Source organism: Bos grunniens, chromosome 3 (assembly GCF_055505025.1).
Source record: "Bos grunniens cultivar Pamir isolate PY7600 chromosome 3, Bosgru_T2T1.0, whole genome shotgun sequence".
In the NCBI taxonomy this organism is placed as follows: Eukaryota; Metazoa; Chordata; class Mammalia; order Artiodactyla; family Bovidae; genus Bos; species Bos grunniens.
The window spans coordinates 96,674,788-96,696,398 of NC_141167.1; positions in this window are offsets into that span (position 1 = coordinate 96,674,788).

Sequence of the window (21,611 nt, forward strand, 5' to 3'; positions counted from 1 at the left end):
CCACCAGCGGGAGAGCCTGGTGGGCTGCCGTCTATGGGGTCGCACAGAGTCGGACACGACTGAAGTGACTTAGCAGCAGCAGCAGCTTTCCTCTGTGTGTCTTTGCACAGTATTGCCACCAATTTCCAGCACTGCCAGCACTCAGGCTTACAAGCTCTCAACTTGCCTGACTCTTCGGGGGCCACCTCTGTGCTGTGAGGGAGGTGCGATATGCTGGGTACAGTGGAGGTTAAGTATGCATTTCCTCTGAATTTCTTCCCCTGAGCGGTCATTTGACTTAAGCCTCCTGTTCTCCTAAAGACTGAGGCACTGGGACTACAGAGGATCTAGATTTTTAAGGGTACATTTGCAGAGAGGAGACCCTCTGCTGATCTAAGGAACAGCTTGTGTGTAGGGGAGTTGGGGAGGGGGCTGAGGGAAGCCAAACCTGGAGCATGTGAATGATAGCTTCATCAACTTGACATTCCCTCAGGACCCACCACCTACATAGGGGTTCTTTCCTGGCTATTTCCCCACCAGATGTAAAAATTATTATATGTATTTGGCTAGAGTTTCTTGGGGATTCTTTTTTCTCAAGCCTTTTCTTTACCTTGTTACTCTCTCTGCCCCCAGTTTTTAATCCTCATTTTTTTTTTCCTCTCACGTAAGCTATAGCCAAATTGTGTCAGCGTCAAGGTACAGAGAAGAAGCTCCTGTGAATCCTAGTCTTAGTGCTGGGTGCTGAGGTATTTTTCCAGGAGCTTACAGCATTCTAGGGTGAGCTGGCCCCAGTAACAGAGGTGTTTCTTTAGACTTAGAGCTAGCTAGAAAATTCTCCACAGCTTAAGAGAATTATAGCAGTTGACGAGTGAGTGGATGGGTTTAAAACAAAGTGGAAAAGTTTGTCACAGGAGTTCTTTTTATTGGATTGTGCTTACTGGACTTGAGAAAATAATGAGTGAGCCAAGGTCACTGATGGCGCTGGAGCCTAGAAATGCTGTCATATATGCTGCATTTGTGTTTCAGTATACTTAGATGCATATGCATAAATATGTATTACATGTTAGTAATATATGCTCATAATCTATATAATGAGATTTGGACATCCTGAATAGCCCCTTACTTGCTCTGAAATCTATTTATTAGTGGCTTTAAAATCTCTCTCCACTACTCAAATGTTGTTTCTATGGCTTAGTTCTTAAAATTGTTACAATCTCACTGTTAAATACATTTAGTTATGAGAGAATCATATTAATCACCATAAATATTTGTTGAGCATTCTGCAATTTACAAGTGTATTTACATACAATGACTCACTTACCCAAAACAACAACCATATTTTTCCTCACCATATTAGAAGAATCAGGAGTCTCAGAAAAGTATGTTTTTGGTCCTGAAGTATAGGAGCTAGAATTTGAATCTTATATTTGACTAATTCTGGTCATTATTTCTGACTCAATGCTAACTATTAATCATTACTGTCTTTTCATAATTGTATTATGTATGATCTGAAGTGTCACCTTCTTATGACCTGGGCATCAGACTGTTTAAAGCCAGTCCTCAGATCCATTCAGGGCAGTTTTTTACCCCCTAAAACACTGATGGACAGGTCACCTGGAACAGAATGGTTCTGGGGGAGGAGAGATGGTTGTTAAGATTTCAGATTCTTGGGCCCTATCCCAAGCCTACTGACTCAGCTTACTTAGAATGGGAACTTGCCTTTTTAAAACAAGCAAGCTGGTGATTTTAAGTGCTCTAGACTTAATAGACATGGTTTAATAGCCACACCACCATCCTTTCTAGGGCTATTACCATATACTTCTGAGTTTCTGAGGCTCTGACTAATCAGTTTAAATGGGTCACAGTCAGTTTGGATCCCTGAAGACTCCAGGTTGGAATTTGATCCATTGGCCAGAAACTTTTTCCCCATCCCACCCAACAATGTAGGATGTTTTTTCCAGGCTGGCCCAGAGGAAAGGCCAATCATTGTTCTCATTCCGACTAATTGGAGACAGTCTGGCCACAAACATCCCGCTTTGTGCCTTTTCTCTTCTACACAGCTTGGGCAGGGCTGCAGAGGAACTGCTGGAGGGTGGCCTGGGTGGGACCCAGAGGAAAATAATTAGAACTGCAACGCCTTCTGTCATTAAGTCCTAAGTAGAATGCTGAGTTGAACAATGGAAAAGGTCTCTGCTGTCCTTGAGAACATTTTTGTTGCTGTCCCAAGCCAAGGACTGGAGTGTCAAGTGAGATTCTTTTACGTCTTGTACTTTTTCACAATTTTTTGGCATTTCCCATGGTTTGTGCAGTAAAGGGAGTTTGCTTACAACCTTGCAGTTGACTGCCTTCAGTTTGTTTCAACTGGTCTGGGGGGACTCTTTGGGTAAACTGAGTGGACTATAACTAGAAAAACTCTTGTTTCCATTCATTTTCTTGGAGAAGGAAAGAGGATAAACCATTGTCTCAAGTATATGGCAAGAAACCCCAAATTTTCTTCCACTTAGCAATTCCTTTTGGTGGTGGTATAATGTTGTTTTGAAAACATAGTCCAAATGTAAATCCCATGCACAAATAGTAATAGTAGTAAACATTTATTGAACATTTATTTTATTCTAGTCCCTGCCCTAAGTGCTCTGTGTGCATTTTGTCATTTAATCCCTCAATAAATATAAAAGTTGAAGGTACTGTTATTATTCTCACCTTATAGATGAGTATGTGGATTCTTGGAAAGTTGAAATAAGTAGGCTAAAGTCAAACAAGTAAGCATTAGAATGGTAGTCTGTATCAGGAAAGTCTAGCTGTAGAGCCATATTCTTTTTTGCTATAACCCATGTCCCCTCTTATCATCTCTAATCTCTCCTATAACACAGCATACCCAGATTTAAGTCCTTGTTTAATTTTTCAAGATGAGAATACTGTATTTGATTATTATGGTGGATACATCTTTTAGGAAACTTTGGGGAATATAGAAGTAAGAATTTTGAGTTGGAGCTCTTCCCAAAAAGACTAAGATGAAGTTTCTCATATCCCATAGAGGATACAGTGAGGATATCAGTCAGTTCCTCTTCCTTATCCCTTTAATGAATGACTTTCATGTGTACATCTCAGTATGTGGCACCATTTATAAAACATGTAGTTAAAGTACTTCTTCAGGATCTTCCTGACCTAGGAATTGAGCTGGGGTATCCTGCATTTCAGGTGGATTCTTTACCAGCTGAGCTCCCAGGGAAGCCCAGTTAAGGTACTTAGCAAATATTTATTGAATGAATGAAGATAGTTTTGTCCTCAGAGAATTTCTCATCTGGTGAGGACAATATGTCATACAATTGTAACGCATGTTGAGTGCTATAATAGAGGTAGTTGGTAGCTGATGGGCATGTAATCAGTATTTATTGAGGAAATAAGTGAATATATATGGGTGTGAAGGGATCAGGTAATGACATTCAGATGCATTGCCACTTATGATAGGAGCTTAAAGACAAGTAGGCATAGGCCAGATGAAGAAAGACAAAGCATACTAGACAGCAAGGGGTTAATGGGCAAAGTAACAAGGACAAGAGAAAAAAAACACAGACTGTTTAACAAATTACAGTCATTCATTATGGCTAGAAGATAAATAACAGTGGAATTTTGGGGCAAGATGGGAAAGATGAGGCTGACGGGCTATGTAGGAATAGATCACGAGGGGTTTTTATGCTGTGGAGCTTAGACTTTATCATGAATTCGTGGGGAATTTTGAAAGATATGTAGTAGCTGAATGATATAATAATTGTAGTTATATAAGTGTATTTGTAAACATGCATGTTTAATAGTCTATATGTAATTCATTCCTCATCATGGGACCCACCCTTCACAAGTAATCTTTTCACTGCTTTGAGGACATAGTTATTATTGAGCCAAGGAGGGGTGTAAATACTATGATAAAGCAGGTTCCTCAGTCTCCCATGTTCATGAGATTGCCTGCAAATTCTTTCTAAAAGTGTATTCTGACTGATTAGGTGTGCAGTAGGGTCTTAGATTCAGCATTTCCAACAAACTTCCAAGTGATGGTGATGCTATACTGCTGGTTCTCAAACTACACTTTTAAGCAGCAAGGTACCAGAAAAGGAGCAAGACATTATCTCAGAAAAAATACAGTATGTTAATGAAAAAAAAAAAAAAATGGGGATGGGGCATAAAATAAAGGATGGGATATAGAATAAAGAGGGAGATAGCTTTAGAGAAATAAAATTCAGGCAAACAATAAGAAAGAAGAACAAGAAAAGATTAAAGAGGCATATCAGGAAAATAATATGGGAGTACCTGATCTTAGCTGATAGCAAGGAGATTAGAAAAAACATTTCTAAAAGGAAATGATGGAGAATGTACTGACAGTTATGACTGTAAGCTTTAATTGAGAACAAGTCTATAATAGCTAGTGTATCATTATCCAAATTATTCTATAGAATGCTAGAACTATAGGAATTTAATAAGTGTTTTTGGTAGAAAGCCTTCAAAGCCCAATAAGTGTGGGAAATGTTAAATAAAGTTAAACTGATTCTATAAAGTGTTTTTCTAAGGAACATCCTTGTTTTAGTCTTTCTGGGTTGCTATGATAAAAATATCAGATACTAGGGGGCTTACAAGCAACAGTCATTTTATTTCTCTGTCCTGGAGAAAGAAGTCCTGGAGCCTGAGAAGTCCAAGATCAAGGTGCCCATAGATTCAGTGTCTGATAAGGGTTCAGCTTTCTTGCTCATAGATGACCATCTTCCATTATTTTCTTGGCTTCTACCAGTGCAAGTAGGAAGGGACTTCTCAGAAGCCTCTTGTATAAAGGTCTTAATTCCATTTGTGAAAGCCCTACCTTCATGACCTAATCACCTTCCAAATGACCCACCTCCAAACACCATCACATTAAGGATTAGATTTCAACATAGGAATCTGGAGTCTGGGGACACAACCATTCAGTCACAGCAGTCCTTTTCACAAGATATTTAACATCTCAAGACCTAAGATTTCCACTGAGCACAATATTAGAAAACCTATAGACCACTGGATTTGGAATGAGGTCTGACCCAAAGACCCATTTCCTTAAGTTGTTTAACGTCTCTGAGCTGCAGTGCCTTCATAGATAAAATGGTCATTATAGTCTCCGTCTCTCAAAATTATTATAAATATTGAATGAATAGGAGAATATAAACTTCAAATCATTATGATATTATGTCTCTTTTTTACTCTTTACTATAAAATCTTGTGCAATGTTTCATTCACTGGAACTCAGTCCTCAATATAAGAAAAAAAAATTAATGAATTGATTGATGTTAGAGGATAATAAACTACTCACAGGGCCATAATAAGAGAACTGGCAGTTGATTTTCTCCTGAAAAAGGCATGAATTAGGCAGAGGACAGTGAAGAATGTGGACTGATATATTGCTTTAGTTTTCCTCCTCTTTTTTGTGTGCTTTTTTATTGCTAAAGGGTAGAAGACAGGATGTAACTTCTAGAAGAATATAATTATTTGCAGGGCAAAAAAATGGATACTACTTGAACAGGAAGACTTTGGAAAACAAAATCATCCCCCATGGTTCCGGTGGGTGAGCCAGTGTTAATTACTTACAAATGAAATGTTAGGGTTCTTCATAACCCGCCCCATGATGGTGAGTAATATATTATTTTGACCATATGAATATCCAGCTGGAAAATTAATATTTTTTCATCTCTGAGTCTGTGAAGTATCTCAATGGACCTCATCATATTTAAGCATCTTATGAGAGTGATTGAATATTACAGGTGTAATAAAGGAAGGAGATAATTCATCCATAATTGCTTAAAGACTGCATTTAAAGTTTAAAACATCTGGATGTTTATAAAACATTCTATCAGTTATATATTTGGTAGTCATGTTGCAAAGTATTTAGCCATTTAAAAACATCTGGGTAATTGAATGTTTATCCAGATGTTCAGTCTTGAGTAGGTATTTGACAACTGCAAAAGATAATTTTCCAGTTGCTTGGTCTGAATGTTGCTGAATTTTTAAAATACTGAGTTGAATTTTTGTATCCGTGTCATTGGTCTGGTTTGAGACTGATCAGCTGAGAACAGGCTTAAGAATAGAACTCCTAAGTCAGTGTCCAAACTATCTCACCTCGCTTAACAGTCAAGTAGTGTTCCTCTTTTTCAGTTTACTTTGTTGTGTTGAGCAAGAATATGAAAGTATTTGTAGGTGTTTAGTGGAGAAGGCACTGGCAGCCCACTCCAGTACTCTTGCCTAGAGAATCCCATGGACAGAGGAGCCTGGTGGGCTGCAGTCCATGGGGTCGCTAAGAGTTGGACATGACTGAGCAACTTCCCTTTCACTTTTCACTTTCATGCATTGGAGAAGGAAATGGCAACCCACTCCAGTGTTCTTGCCTGGAGAATCCCAGGGACAGGGGAGCCTGGTGGGCTGCTGTCTATGGGGTCTCACGGAGTCAGACACGACTGAAGCGACTTAGCAGCAGCAGCAGCAGCAGCAGAGGAGAAGATAGTGGATGATAATTGGCAGAACACTGTGAATAAATGCAGATCAAAAGTCCAAAGTTCAAACCCTGACTTACTAACTCTATAACATTGGGCAGCTATATTAATATCTTAATAGTAGTTTGTCTGCTATGAAATAAATGTAGTAATAATAATAACTGACCTCCAGACTTGAGGTTTATTGTGATAATCTAATGAGATATGAAATGTGAACATTTTTGTTAACTGTGTATATTTATGTGTGTGTATATATGCCTCACGACTAAACAGCAAAATATGCCTATGTTAGATATGAGTGCTCTTGTTTCTATTTCCATATAGATGGGCATAATTAGTACTGTATCTGCACAGGTTTGTGTCAATATGAGGAATTTTAAAAGCATTGGAAAAGCAGAGATTTAAAACAGAAAAAATAGAAAGTGTGGCCAAGGTCAGAGAGTTCAGGTAGACCCTGAACTCATCTCTTCCCATAGGCATACCAAAGTTATAGCTGCTTACAGAGAATTTATTTATGAGAACAACCTGAAGACCAGTACAAAAGAGTTTTCACAATTAAAGATAGAAATAAAGAACCAAATGAACCAAGTAAAAGGGTGATGCAACATAGTCAAGACACACACCTGCAGGTTGCTGACCCACAAATAGAAAGAATATCACAATCACACAAAGAGCAAGGCTTTGAGCCCCACACTGGGATGTCCTGGTCAGGGGACCTGCACTAGGAAGACATCTGGCTCTTAAAAACCAGCTGGGCTTATAGTCCAGAGAGCCGGAGGGCTATAGGAAACAGATAACTCCACTCTTTAAAAAAAAAAATTATATTTATTTATTTTTAATTGATTGATGATTGATTTACAATATTGGTTTGATTTCTGCCATACATCAACATAAATTAGCCATAGTTGTACTATGTCCCCTCCCTCTTGACCCCATCCCACCCTTCTGGGTTGTTACAGAGCCCTGGAAAGGGAGTACACAAAGGCTCTCATTCTCGGAGTCCTTGCACAGAGGCAGTCTTGTGAAAGGAGAAATAAAAACAGAAAATTAGGTAAAATGAGAAAACAGAGGACTATGTTTGAAAAAATGAAGAAACAAGACAAAATCTCAGAAAAAGAACTAAACAAAGTGGATATAAACACTTGAGCTGATAAAGAGTTCAAAGCAGTGATCCCAAAGATGCTAATTGAAGTTAAGGAAAGAATGGATGGACACAGTATCAACTAAAAAGATGTACAACTTGGGAGTTGAGAGTTAAGTTTTATTTGGGGCAAAATGAGGACTGCAGCCGAGGAAGCAGCACCCCAGATAGCTCTGAGAGACTGCTCCAAACAGGCAATAGTGGAAGGTCAATATAGACAAGATTTTGGTGAAGAGGGTAGTTGAGTACCATTAAGCACTCATTTTACAAAAGGTTTTCTGCTAGTCAGGAAGATCTGATGTCACCATGAAGGAATTTAGTGTTTTTCTAGATATGAGGAGATACAAGGATTGAGATCATAAAATTCGTTCCTAAAAATACCTATCTAAATACTTGTCCCACCAGACTTCCCTGGTGGCTCAGATGGTAAAGTGTCTGCCTACAATGCAGGATACCTGGGTTCAATCCCTGGGTCAGGAAGATCTGGAGAAGGAAATGGCAACCTAGTCCAGTATTCTTGCCTGGAAAATCCCATGGACGGAGGAAACTGGTAGCATACAGTCCATGGAGTCACAAAGAGTTGGACATGACTGAGTGACTTCACTTTCACTTCACTTTGTCCCACCAGATTCCCTGGAGCACAGAGTGCCTCAGTCCACCCTGAATTCACACCTGCAACAGCACAGGGTTCAGTCTCTGCAAAGGCAGTTGCAAATGCCCTTGTTGTTCAGTCATTGGCAGTGCTCTTGGAAAGTGCCAATTTGTAGTTGACAATCGTGAGAATTTCAAAAGAGTTAGAAAATATAGAGAGGACCCAAACAGAGCTGAAGAATAAAATAACTGAAATACAAAATACATCAGAAGGAATCAACAGTAAGTTAGGTAATATAGAGGAATAGACCAGCAGTCTTGAAAACAAAGTAGTGAAAATCACTCAAGGTGAACAGAAAAAAATAAAAAAAAGAATTAAAAGAAATTAGAAAAGTCCGAAGATGGTGATTGCAGCCATGACATTAAAAGATGCTTACTCCTTGGAAGGAAAGTTATGACCAACCTAGATAGCATATTAAAAAGCAGAGACATTACTTTGCCAACAAAGGTCCGTCTAGTCAAGGCTATGGTTTTTCCAGTGGTCATGTATGGATGTGAGGGTCGGACTGTGAAGAAAGCTGGGTGCTGAAGAATTGATGCTTTTGAACTGTGGTGTTGGAGAAGACTCTTGAGAGTCCCTTGGACTGCAAGGAGATCCAACCAGTCCATTCTAAAGGAGATCAGTCCTGGCTGTTCATTGGAAGGACTGATACTAAAGCTGAAACTCTAATACTTTGGCCACCTCATGCGAAGAGTTGTCTCATTGGAAAAGACCCTGATGCTGGGAGGGATTGGGGGCAGGATGAGAAGGGGACAACAGAGGATGAGATGGCTGGATGGCATCACTGACTCGATGGACATGAGTTTGAGTAGACTCTTGGAGTTGGTGATGGACAGGGAGGCCTGGCGTGCTACAGTCCATGGGGTCTCAAGAGTTGGACATGACTGAGCGACTGAACTGAACTGAACTGAAGAGAACTATGACAGATCAACAGCATGTGTCAGATTTCTATCATAGGGGTCCCATAAGAAGAAGAAAGAGAGAAAGGGGCACAGAAATAATTTAAGAAATAATAGTTGAAAACTTCCCTAACTTGGGAAAGAAAACAGGCATCCAGGTAAAGGAATCACAGAGAAGCTCAAGTAAGATGAATCCAAAGAGGTGCACACCAACATACATTATAATTACAATAGCAAATTAAAGATGCATAGAGAATCTTAAAAGCAGCAGCAAAAGAGCAACAGTTACATAGACAGGAACTTCCATAACAACATAAGCCAACATTTCAGCAGAAATTTTGCTGACTAGAAGGAAGTGGCACAGATGTTTAAAGTGACGAAGAGAGAAAAAGCTAACAGCTAGAATACTCTAACAGTTTAGTTCAGTCACTCAGTCGTGTCCGACCCTTTGCAACCCCATGGACTGCAGCATGCTAGGCCTCCCTGCCCATCACCAACTCCTGGAGCTTACTCAAACTCATGCCCATTGAGTCGGTGATGCCATCTAATCATCTCATCCTCTGTCGTCCCCTTCTCCTCCTGCCTTCAGTCTTTCCCAGCATCAGGGTCTTTCCAGTGAGTCAGTTCTTCACATCAGGTGGCCAAAGTATTGGAGTTTCAGTGTCAGCATCCATCCTTCCAATGAACACCCAGGACTGATTTCCTTTAGGATGGACTGGTTGAATCTCCTTGCAGTCCAAGGGACTTTTAAGAGTCTTCTCCAACACCACAGTTCCAAAGCATCAGTTCTTCGGTGCTCAGCTTTCTTTATAGTCCAACTCTCACATCCATACGTGACTACTGGAAAAAACCAGACCTTTGACTAGATGGACTTTTGTTGGCAAAGTCATGTCTTTACTTTTTAATATGCTATCTAGGTTGGCCATAATTTTTCTTCCAAGGAGCAAGTGTCTTTTAATTTCATGGCTGCAGTCACCATATGCAGTGATTTTGGAGCCCCCCAAAATAAAGTCTGTCACTGTTTCCACTGTTTCCACATCTATTTGCCATGAAGTGATGGGACTGTAGCCCATGATCTTAGTGGCTTGAATGTTGAGTTTTAAACCAGCTTTTTCACGCTCCTCTTTTCACTTCATCAAGAGGCTTTTTAGTTCCTCTTCACTTTCTGCCATTAGAGTGGTATCATCTGAGGTTGTTAGTATTTCTCCTGGCGATTTTGATTCCAGATTGTGTTTAATCAGGCTGGCATTTCGCATGATGTTCTCTGCATATAAGTTAAATAAGCAGGGTAAACAATATACAGCCTTGATATACTCCTTTCCCAGTTTTGAATCTGTCTGGTGTTCCATGTGTGGCCCTAACTGTTGCTTCTTGTCCTGCATACAGGTTTCTTAGGAAGCATGTCAGGTGGTCTGGTATTCCCATCTCTTGAAGAATTTTCCACAATTTGTTGGGATGCACATGGTCAAAGCCTTTGGAGTAGTCCATGAAGCAGAAGAATCCCCTTGCTTTTTCTGTGATCCAGCATATGTTGGCAATTTGATCTCTGGTTCCTCTGCCTTTTCTAAATCCAGCTTGTACATCTGGAAGTTCTCAGTTCACGTAATGCTGAAGCCTAGCTTGAAGGATTTTGAGTATCATCTTGCTAGAATGTGAAATGAGTGCAATTGTATGGCAATTTCAACATTGTTTGGCATTTCCATTCTTTGGTCTTGAATGAAAACTGACCTTTTCCAGTCCTGTGGCCACTGCTGAGTTTCCCAAATTTGTTGGCATATTCACTGCAGCACTTAAAAAAAACATTATTTATTTTTTAAATTGAACAATAATTACTCTACAGAATTTTGTTGTTTTCTGCCAAATATCACCATGAATCAGCCATAGGTATACATATGTCCCCTTGTTTTTGAACCTCCCTTGCATTTCCCTCCCTATCCCACGCCTCTAGGTTGTTACGGAACTCCTGTTTGAGTTTCTTGAATCATACAGAAAATTCCCATTGGCTATCTGTTTTACATATGGTAATGTAAGTTTCCATGTTACTCTCTCCATACATCTCAACCTGTACTTTCTCAGCTCCCACCTCATGTCCCTAAGACTGTTCTCTACTTGACTGCAACACTCCAACAGCATCATCTTTTAGGATTTGAAATAGCTCAGCTGGAATTTCATCACCTCCACTAGCTTTGTTCATAGCAAGCTTCCTAAGTTCAACTTGACTTCACACTCCAGGATATCTGGCTCCAGGTGAGTTACCACACCATTGTGGTTATCTGGATCATTAAGACCTTTTTTGTATAGTTCTTCTGTGTGTTCTTGCCTTCTCTTCTTAATATCTTCTGGTTCTGTTAGGTCCTTGCCATTTCTTTTCTTTATTGTGCCTGTCTTTGTGTGAAATGTCCCCTTGGTATCTCTAATTTTCTTGAAGCAGTCTCTAGTCTTTCCCATTCTATTGTTTTTCTCTATTTCTTTGCATTGTTCACTTAAGAAGACTTTCTTATCTCTCCTTGGTGTTCTCTGGAACTCTGCATTCAGATGGGTGTATCTTTATTTTTCTCCTTGGCCTTTCACTTCTCTTCTTTTCTCAGCTCTTTGTAAGGCCTCCTCAGACAACCATTTCGCCTTTCTTTTTCTTGGGGATGGTTTTGATTACCACCTCCTGTACAATGTTGCAGTGTCTGTCGTAGTTCTTCAGGCACTCTGTCTATCAGATCTAATCCCTTGAATCTATCTGTCACTTATACTGTATAATTATAAGGGATTTGATTCAGGTCATACCTGAATGGCCTAGAAGTTTTCCCTACCTTCTTTTCTTAAAATTTATTTTAAATGAAACCAAGATGAATATTTTTAATGATAAAAGGTACAGTTCACAAAGAAGACATCATAAAGCATTAGACATCTTAACAACAAAGAAACAAAGATACATAAAGCAAACATCAGAAGAAAGATAAGGGAAAAGAAAAAATATAATCATAGTGAGACTTATTAACATTTCTCTGAGAATGTTTTATCAAATGCAGGAAAAATAAGGATAGAAGCATCTTAAGTGATGTCATTAATAATTCAAATATATTTACATTTAATTAATTTATATTAATCATATCCTAAACAAATATATTTAAATTTTTGTATCTCATACTTTGTTACTAGATGTCCCTAGGACATTTAAAGGAGAAGGCAATGGCACCCCACTCCAGTGCTTTTGCCTGGAGAATCTCAAGGATGGAGGAGCCTGGTAGGCTGCAGTCCATGGGGTCGCTGGAGTCGGACACGACTGAGCGACTTCATTTTCACTTTTCACTTTCATGCATTGGAGAAGGAAATGGCAACCCACTCCAGTGTTCTTGCCTGGAGAATCCCAGGGATGGGGGAGCCTGGTGAGCTGCCGTCTGTGGGGTGACACAGAGTCGGACACGACTGAAGCGACTTAGCAGCAGCAGCAGCAGGACCTTTAAAACAACTGGCAAAAAGATTAACATTACTAAATTTCAAAAAGTAGAAGTCTTTTTTGTGTATGTGATTCAGTTATACACATATGTTATTTTTGCAATTATTTTCTGATATACTGCAAGATATTGACTATAGTTCTGTGTGCTACACAGTAAACCTTTGTTGCTTGTTGCATATCTGTTTTTTTAATTAGAAATCTAGCATTCTATTCATACTAAGTCAAACAAATGGAATCAAAATGCCATAATTTTTTAGCTAAGCAAAAATTCATGTTTTCTAAAATATTTATGTGTTATACATATTGTTTATATATATATATATGTATACAAAAGCTTTATACTACACTTGATAAAGGCTTGAGAAAGAACATCAAAATAAAGAGGAGATGAGGAAATTGGAAAACATAACTGAATGAAATGGGAGCACTGAATATGAAATAGAAAAAGTGAAACTAGATAAAAGTAAAAGATCCTCATATAGTCCCGTTGTTTGTAAACATGGCTACTTATTAGAAACATATCTAGAATTCAGGCCAAAAAAAAAAAGCAGTACCTGGGCATTTGTGTTTTTCAAAACTCTCTAAGATAATTCTGATATGCATATAGATTTTTTAAAAGTGATTACACATTTTTCTATTAAATGGTAGTTCTGGTGATATAGAAATCTATAATTTTTCTGTTGACCAATCATGATACCAAAGTATTAAGTGAGTAATAGTTAATAATTGCAATAGTAAAAGATGTTTATCAGTTTTCATAATCAAAAAATAAAAAATAATTACAATTACAAGCCATAATGGAAACACGATTAACCTAACAGTATAAAATAATTGTGTACAATTTGAAGGGTCAAGCAGAGTGATGTGATAAGTGGAAGTGCATACATGCACATGTTTTCATCTGCTCAGCCAGTCTATGTCTTTTGGTTGGTTCATTTAATCCATTTACATTTAAGGTAATTATCCATAGGTATGATCCTACTACAATATTCTTAATTGTTTGGGGTTTGTTTTCTGTAGGTAGGGCTTTTTCAACAAATGTCTGTCTAGTCAAAGCTATGGTTTTTCCAGTAGTCTTGTGTGGATGTGGGAGTTGGACTATAAAGAAAGTTGAGCGCCAAAGAATTGATGCTCTTTAACTGTGGTGTTGGAGAAGACTCTTGAGAGTTCCTTGGACTGAAAAGAGATAAAACCAGTCAATACTTAAGGAAATCAGTCCTGAATACTCATTGGAAGGACTAATACTGAAGCTGAAACTCCAATACTTTGGCTACCTGATGGGAAGAACTGACTTATTGGAAGAGACCCTGGTGCTGGGAAAGATTGAAGGTGGGAGGAAAAGGGGATGACAGAGGATGAAATGGTTGGATGGCATCACTGACTCAACAGACATGAGTTTTAGTAAACTCCCTGGAGTTGGTGATGGACAGGGAAGCCCGGAGTCCTGCAACCCACAGGGTCGCAAAGAGTCAGACCCGACTGAGTGACTGAACTGAACTGAATTGAACTGAGGGCTTTTCCTTCTCTTGTTTTCTCCCTAGAGAAGTTTCTTTAGCATTTGTTGTAAAACTGCTTTGGTAGTGCTGAATTCTCTTAACTTTTGCTTGTCTGAAAAGCTTTTGATTTCTCCATAAAATCTAAAAGAGAGTCTTACTGGGTAGAGTATGCTTGGTTGTAGATCTTCCCTTTCATCACTTTAAATATGTCATCCCATTCTGTTCTGGCTTGTAGAGTTTCTGTTGAGAAATCAGCTGATAGTCTGATGGGAGTTCCCTTATATGTTATTTGTTGTTTTCCCCATGTTGCTTGTAATATTTTATCTGTCTTTAATTTTTGTCAGTTTGATTACTATATCTTGGTGTGTTCCTCCCTGGGTTTATCCTGTCTGGGACTCTCTTTGCTTCCTGGACTTGGTTGATTATTTCCTTTTCCAGGTTAGGTAAGTTTTCAGCTATTATTTCTTCAAATATTTTCTCTGGTCCTTTATCTCTCTCTTCTCCTTCTGGGACCCCTATAATGCAAATGTTCATGTGTTTAATGTTGTCCCAGAGGTCTCATAGGCTGTCTTCATTTCTTTTCATTGTTTTATCTATATTCTGTTCTGCAGCAGTGATTTCCACCATTCTGCCCTCCAGGTCATTTATCTGTACTTCTGCTTCAGCTATTCCACTATGGATTCCTTCTAGTGTATTATTCATCTCTGTTTGGTTGTTCTTTAGTTCTTGTTTGTCTTTGGTAAACATTTCTTGCATCTTCTCGAATGTTGCCTCCCTTCTTTTTCCAAGATCCTGAATCATATTCACTGTCATTATTCTGAATTCTTTTTCTGTAAGGTTGCCTATCTCTACTTCATTTAGTTGTTCTTCTGGAGTTTTATCTTGTCCCATCAGCTGGGATATAACTTTCTGCTTTTTCATGCTGATTGACTTTCTGAAATGTGGTTTTGTTTTAGTCCCTGTGGGGTGGTTGTTTTGCTGCATCTGTCTGTCCTCTGATGGAGGAGGCTAAAAGGCTTGTGTAAGCTTCCTGATGGTGAATCTCCAAGAGGGTTTATGCCAAGCAGGATCTTCCCAGATAGCTGCTGCCAGTCCCTCACCCCTTTGGTGAGTCCTGCCGACCCACACCTCCACAGGAGACACCCCAATACTAGCAGGTAGTTTTGGTTCAGTTTCCTATATAATCACTGCCCCTTTCCTCTGACTCTTGGTGTGTACATGGTTTTTTTTTTTTTTTGTGCTCTTTCAGCCTGAAGTCTTTGTTTCCCCCAGCCTTGTGGAAGTCTTATAATCAAATCCTTCTGCCCTTCAAGGTCAGATCCCGTGGGGATTCCCACTGCTTTTGTCAGGTCCCAGACTATGAAGCCTGATGTGGGATTCCAAACCTTCACAACAGTGGGAGAACTTCTTTGGCATTATTGTTCTCCAGGTTGTAGGTCACCCACCCAGTGCATATCGGATATGATTTTATTGTGATTGTGCCCCTCCGGCTGTCTTGCTGTAGCTTCTTCTTTGACTTTGGATGTGGGATATCTTTTATGGTAGGTTCCAGCATCCTTCTGTTCAATAGCTAGTTGTGATTTGATGCTGTTGCAGGAGGATATGAGTGCATGTGCTTCTACTCCACAATCTTGAAGTGGAAGTCCCCCTGCTTTCTTCAGTTTAAGTCTGAATTTGACAATAAGAAGCTCTTAGTCAACTCCTGGCCTTGTTTTTGCTGACTGTATAGAGTTTCTCCATCTTTGGCAGCAGAGAATATCAGTCTGATATCGGTAATGACTATCTGGTGATGTCCACGTGTAGAGTCATCTCTTCTGTTGTTGGAAGAGGGTGTTTGCTATGACCAATGTGTTCTCTTGGCAAGAATTGGTTAGCCTTTGCCCTCATTCATTTGGTACTCCAAGGCAAAACTTGCCTGTTACTCTAGCTATCTCTTGACTTCCTCTTTTTACATTCCAGTCCCCTATGATGAAAAAGACTTCTCTTTTGGTGTTAGTTCTAGACAGTCTTGTTGGTCTTCATAGGACCATCCAACTTCATCTTCTTCAGCATTAGTGGTGGGGCATAGATTTGGATTACTGTAATGTTTAATGATTTGCCTTGGAAACAAACTGAGAGCATTCTGTTGTTTTTGTATTCGGTTGAGATTGCACCCAAGTATTGCATTTCAGACTCTTTTGTTGACTATGAGGGCTACTCCATTTCTTCTAAGGGATTCTTTCCCACAGTAGTAGATATGATGGTCATCTGTGACTGGTGATGGAAGCTAAGTCCAGTGCTGTAAAGAGCAATATTACATAGGAACCTGGAATGTTAGGTCCATGAATCAAGGCAATTGGAAGTAGTCAAAAAAGAGATGGCAAGAGTGAACATTGACATTTTAGGAATCAGCTAACTAAAATGGACTGGAATGGGTGAATTTAACTCAGATGACCATTATATCTACTGCTGTAGGCAAGAATCCCTTAGAAGAAATAGAGTAGCCATAATAGTCAATGAAAGAGTCAGAAATGCAGTATTTGGATGCAATCTCAAAAATGTCAGAATGATCTCAGCTTGTTTCCAAGGTAAACCATTCAGTATCACAGTAATCTGAAAAGTCTAATAAGTCTATACCCCGACCATTAATACTGAAGAAGCTGAAGTTGAATGGTTCTATGAAGACCTACAAGACTTTCTAGAATTAACACTCAGAAAAGATGTCCTTTTCATTAGGGGGGACTGGAATGCAAAAGTAGGAAGTCAAGAAATAACTGGAGTAACAGGTGAATTTGGCCTTGGAGTACAAAATGAAGCAGGACAAAGGCTAACAGAGTTTTGCCAAGAGAATGCACTGGTCATAGCAAACACTCTCTTCCAAAAACACAAGACAAGACTCTACAAATGGACATCATGAGATGGTCAATACTAATTTCAGATTGATACATTCTTTGTAGCCAGAGATGGAGAAGCTCTATACAGTCAGCAAGAACAAGACTGAGAACTGACTGTGGCTCAGATCATGAACTCCTTACTGCCAAATTCAGACTTAAATTGAAGAAAGTAGGAAAAACCACTAGACCATTCAGTTATGACCTAAATCAAATCCCTTACGATTTTACAGGGGAAGTGACAAATAGATTCAAGGGATTAAATCTGATAGAGTGCCTGAAGAACTATGGGGGAGAGGTTCATGATATTGTACAGGAAGCAGTGATCAAGACCATCCCCAAGAAAAAGAAATGCAAAAAGGCAAAATGGTTGTCTGAGGAGGACTTACAAATAACTGAGAAAAGAAAAAAAAGCTAAAGGCAAAAGAGAAAAGGAAATATACCCACTTGAATGCAGAGTTCCAAAGAATAGCAAGGAGAGATAAGAAATCCTTCCTCAGTGATTAGTGCAAAGAAATAGAGGAAACCAATAGAATGGGAAAGACTAGAGATCTCTTCAAGAAACTTAGAGATACCAAGGGAAATTTTCATGCAAGGATGGGCACAATAAAGGACAAAAGTTGTAGGGACCTAACAGAAGCAAAAGATATTAAGAAGAGGTGGCAAGAGTGCACAGAAGAACTATACAAAAAGGATCCTCATGACCCAGATAATCAAGATAGTGTGATCATGCACCTAGAGCCACACATCCTGGAATGTGAAGTCAAATGAGCCTTAGGAAGCATCACTATGAACAAAGCTAGTGGAGGTGATGGAATTCCAGTTGAGCTATTTCAAATCCTAAAAGATGATGCTGTGAAAGTGCTGCACTCAATATGCCAGCAAATTTGGAAAACTCAGCAGTGGCCACAGGACTGGAAAAGGTCAGTTTTCATTCCAGTCTCTAAAAAAGGCAATGCCAAAGAATGCTCAAACTACCGCACAATTTCACTCATCTCACATGCTAGCAAAGTAATTCTCAAAATTCTCCAAGCTAGGCTTCAACAGTATGTGAACCACGAACTTCCAGATGTTCAAGCTGGATTTAGAAAAGGCAGAAGAACCAAAGATCAAATTGCCAACATCCACTGGATCATCGAAAAAGTAAGAGAGTTCCAGAAAAACATCTATTTCTGCTTTATTGACTATGCCAAAGCCTTTGACTGCCTGGATCACAAACTGTGGAAAATTCTGAAAGAGATGGGAATACCAGTTCACCTGACCTACCTTCTGAGAATCTGTAAACAGGTCAAGAAGCAACAGTTAGAACTGGACATGGAACAACAGACTGGTTCCAAATCAGGAAAGGAGTACGTCAGGGCTGTATATTGTCACCCTGCTTATTTAACTTATATGCAGAGTCCATCATGATAAATGCTGGACTAGAAGCACAAGCTGGAATCAAGATTGCCGGGAGAAATATCAATAACCTCAGATATGCAGATGACATCACCCTTATGGCAGAAAGCGAAGAAGAACTAAAAAGCCTCTTGATGAAAGTGAAAGAGGAGAGTGAAAAAGTTGGCTTAAAACAGCATTCAGAAAACAAAGATCATGGCATCTGGTCCCATCACTTCATGGCAAATAGATGGGGAGACAGTGGAAACAGTGACAGACTATTATTTTGAGCTCCAAAATCACTGCAGATGGTGATTGCAGCCATGAAATAAAAAGAAGCTTGCTCCTTGGAAGAAAAGTTATGACCAACCTAAACAGCATATTAAAAAGCAGAGACATTACTTTGCCAACAAAGATCTGTCTAGTCAAAGCTATGGTTTTTCCGTTAGTCATATATGGATATGAGAGTTGGACTATAAAGAAAGCTGAGCACCGGAGAATTGATGCTTTTGAACTGTGGTGTTGGAGAAGACTCTTGAGAGTTCCTTGGACTGAAAGGATATCCAACCAGTCCATCCTAAAGGAAATTAGTCCTAAATGTTCATTGGAAAGACTGATATTGAAGCTGAAACTCCAATACTTTGGCCACCTGATGCGAAGAGCTGACTCATTTGTAAAGACCCTGATTCTGGGAAAGATTGAAGGTGGTAAGAGATGGGAACAACAGAGGATGAGATTGTTGGATGGCATCACCAGCTCAATGGACATGAGTTTGAGTAGGCTCTGGGAGATGGTGATGGAGAGGGAGGCCTGGCGTGCTGCAGTTCATGGAGTCGCAAAGAGTCAGACACGACTGCACAACTGAACTGAACTCATTCCTAAAATGTCGGTGTTCACTCTTGCCATCTCCTGTCTTTCTTCTTCCAATTTGCCTTCATTCATGGACCTAACATTCCAGGTTTCTATGCAATTTTTTTTTTATAGCATTGAACATTTACTTTTATCACCAGTCACATCCACAACTGGGTGTTGTTTCTGCTTTGGCACAGCCTATACATTCCTTCTGGAGCTGTTTCTCCACTCTTCTCCAGTAACATATTGGACACATACTGACCTACGGGGTTATCTTCAGTGTTAATATCTTTTTGCCTTTTCATACTGTTCATGAGGTTGTCAAAGCAAGAATGCTGAAGTGGGTTGCCATTCCCTTCTCCAATGGACCATGCTTTGTCAGAACTTTCCACTGCAACCCATCCGTATGGGGTTGCCCATGTCTCAGTTAGGATTTACCCCAGGAGTACAAAGATAGTTCAGGATCTGCAGCTCAATCAACATGATATACCACATTAACAAAATGGTGAATAAAAATTATATGATCATTTCAATAGTTGCAGAAACCTTTGACAAAAAATAGCTATTTATGATTTAAAAAAGACTCTCACAAATGGATATCGAAGGAGTGTACCTCAACATAATAAAGGCCATTTATGAAAAGCCTACAGTCAACATTACACTCAATGTTAAGAAGTTGAAACTATTTCCTCTAAGGTCAGGAACAAGAGAAGGATGTCCACTGTCACAAAAGGAATCAACATTGGAAAGGAAGAAACAAATTTCATTTGCAAATGACATGAGACTATGATATAGAAAATTCTAAAAATACCAGCAAAAAATAAACTGAGAATAAGTGAATTTTGTATATTGCAGTGTACATAATTAATATACAGAAATCTGTTGTCTTCCTATACAATAGAAATGAACTATGAGAGAAATTAAGAAAAATCCCATTTACAATTACATCAAAAAGAATTAAACATTTAGGAATAAATCTAACCAAGGAGGTAAAGACTTGTGCCCAGAAAACTATTAGACACTGATGAAAGAAATTGACACAAACAAATGGAAAGAAATATCCTGCTCATTGCTTAGAAGAATTAATATTGTTAAAAAGATCATACTACCCATGAAGGTTTACATTTTCAGTGCAATCTCTATCAAAATACCAATGTCATTTTTCACAGAACTAGAAAAAATAATTAGAAAATTTGTACATGGGCACAAAAGATCCTGGATAGCCAAAGCAATATTGATAAAGCTGGAAGTATTGTGCTCCCTAATTTCAAACTATACTACAAAACTACAGTGAAGAAAACAGTATTGTGTATGTAGCTAAACAGACACATAAATCAATGGAACAGAATAGAGACTTCAGAAATAAACCCAGTTCTATGATTAATTAATCTAAGGAAGACAAGAGAAGCAAGATTATACAATGTGGAAAAGACAGTTTCTTCAGTAAATGGTGTTGGGAAAACTGGACAGCTATGTATGAAGGAATGAAACTGGAAACTTTCTCATGCTATATATTATAAAAATGAAGTCAAAATGTATGAAAAATTTAAATTTAATTCCTGGAAGAAAACACAGGCAGTACACCCTTTAATATCAATCAGTCTATATATCTAGATAGATAGATAGATGTCAAAGGGACATCTATCAGATGGATACACATACACAATTGAATATTACTCAGCCATAAAAAATTAAATCTTACTGTTTGCAACACTTTGAATTGATCTAGAGTGTACTATGTGTAATAAGTCAGACAGACAAATACCATGTAATCTCACTTATATGTAGAATCTACAAAACAAAACAAAATAGACATAAATACTGAGAATAAATGCATGGTTGCCAGAGGAGAGTGGATGAGTGAAGTAGGTGAAGGGGGTTAAGAAGTATAAAATAAATGGCATGTGGATGTAATATACACAATAAGGAATGTGGTCAAAAATATTGTTGTAACTTTGTATGGGGACAGTTGGTTGTAAGACTTATGGTGATCATTTCATAATGTATGCAAATATCAACTTACTATATATTCAATAGTACACATAAAAGTAGTGTAATACTGTATATAAACTACATTTCAATAAAGATAAATAGAACAGAAAAAATGAATGTGGGCTATAATGATAATAAATATTGTATAAAAATCCTGACCTGACCTTGAATTTCATCTCCCACTATTTTAGTCAGATGAGTCCTTTGCTATAATCCTTCCTTCCTTTTCAACTCTGGTTTTTAAAAGCTATTTACTATGCTCATAATATTATTCTTTTATGCTTTTATATGTTCAAATACTGTCAACATTTCATGTTGCATCTAAAATGTCAGCTTTTCCTACCAGTATTATATTCTTCTTTCTATCTAGGAGTCATGACTTTAAAGATTTCAGTTTGAAAA